Consider the following 2,316-nt stretch of genomic DNA (forward strand, 5'->3'; position numbering starts at 1 on the left):
AAAAAAAAAAAAAAAAAAAAAAAAAAAAAAAAAACCCAGTAGGAATCTAATAGAATATACACATTGACATATAACCATGATAACACTGTGGTATTAAGAAAGATAAAGGAAAAAGGAAAACTAGTAACTGAATACTGTAAGCCCAAAGCTACAAAGATTCATCTCTCCATGCTGTGATCTTGTGGGAGTGCTTCTTCAGGAATATACATTATTGATTTAAACAGCTGTTTCTAGACATTAGAATTGGACAAACATTTATAACATTCCATGTTGTAGAAAATGAGATACTAGAAATTACTGAAAACTGTCACCACATTTATAGAATTAGAACACAGGTCTGAGAATGAACTTGGAAAGGTCAGTCTTCTCTGACAGCTAATGAAGCATAGAAGTAGGTCACTTTCTAGTGGCAACTACCACACTGATGTGGCTTTTATACATCATTCACCAACAAAAGGAACTTGAATTCCTTATTGAAGTTTGGTGGATTTCATGGCTAGTGGTAGAGTTCAATGTGCCTGGAATATAGTGCAAAGTTAGAGAATGAGATCAAAAAAAAAAAAAGAAGGAGGAGGAGGAGGAGGAGGAGAAGGAAAGAAAGAGAAAGAAAGAAAGAAAGAAAAAAAGAAAGAAAGAAAGGAAGAAAGAAAGAATTTGTTTTCAATTTTAACCCATAGAATAATATATTATATATAACAATATATAATATATAATCTTACATATATTATTATCATTATGTTATTAATTAATAATATATTATTTATAATATACATGGCCCATAGAATAACATACATATTACATATATCAATATTATATATGTCCAATATATTAAATATATAAATTTATATCAAAAATACATAGAGGTATAGAGAAACTTTTATTTGGTTTAAGTCTATTTAATAGATGCAGAAGGAAAAACGACTATCATGTAATCACTATTATGCTCTTATAGATAGATATAATCTATGATGGATGTGGAAGGGCAGGGTTCCCAGAATTTTACATAACTTTCCTGAAAGATTTCTTAGGTATGAAGATGAAGATAGTCCATAGTAAAGAACTCCAATAGAAACCACATTGACCTAGTAAGGTAAGTACTATTAAGTAATAAGACATATCTATGCCATTCACTCCTCATTTCAAGAAATGAGCTTCCCCATTTTGACAATGTTTCCTGAAAAAAAAAATATATATATATCTCCTAGTTTGCCTTCCTGTTGCTGTGATAAAGACCATGGACCAAAGTAACTTGGATATTATCCTGGTCATTATTCTATTCCTTTGAGGAGACACCATAATCAAGGCGACTCTTCTACAAGAAAGCCTTTAATTGGGGCTTGCTTGCTTATAGTTTCTTAAGTTTAGTGCATTATCATTATGGCAGCAGGCAGAGTGATCGAGAAGTAGAGTGCTGTATCCTAATGTGTGTGTGTGTCTTTCATGGGCTTTTAAAACCTTAAAACCCACCCCAGTGACACACTTTTCTCTAATAAGGCCACACCTTCTAATCCTTCTAATCCTATTAGAGTTTCACTCCCTGGTGACTTCAAATATCTGAGCCTATGGGAGCCATTCTTATTCAAACCACCACAGGGAGAAAAAGGGATTTAAATCTTATATGCCCCAGTCCATCACCGAGGGAAGTGAAGCCATGAACTCATGGCAGGAGCTAGTAGACGCCATGGAGGAAAGCTGCTTACTGGCTTGCATCCACTGGCTGGCTTTCATGCGTTCAGTCAGCTTTCTTATACAAGGCAGAATCACCTCCCCAAAGGTGCACTTCTCAATCAGCAATCAAGAAGACCTCTCACAGACATAGCCACAGACCATACTTCAATTAATATTATAAAATTAATTAAAAAACACTGGGTCATACTTTAATTGAGACCTGTCTTATCAATTGACTCCGTATTGTGTGAACTTGAAAATAAAATCCCACCGACAAACCCTTGCAGATAGGAAGAGACAAAAGAAAAACAAAAACTAAATTCCATGTGATATTCTGAATCATGTCTAGGAGCTAACAAAGGACACTAGTGGAATCTGTGGAATTTGGGGAAATATCTGAAGTTTAGTTAATATTGTATCAATATCTATTTCCTATTCTTGATAAGTATATGCAGCTATATAAAATATCAACATTGCTGAAAGCCTTTTGAAGGAAATAAGGAAATTCTTGCATGCTCCTTGCAACTTTTCTACAAATAAAAATAATTCAGAATAAAGCTTTCCTCAGAGTGGTAGATTTTTCATTCTTGTGTCTAAATCTTCTAAATCTGCATGTATTTATGTATTTTCTAAAGTTTTTTTTTTTTT

Source organism: Mus caroli, chromosome 13 (genome assembly GCF_900094665.2).
Source record: "Mus caroli chromosome 13, CAROLI_EIJ_v1.1, whole genome shotgun sequence".
In the NCBI taxonomy this organism is placed as follows: Eukaryota; Metazoa; Chordata; class Mammalia; order Rodentia; family Muridae; genus Mus; species Mus caroli.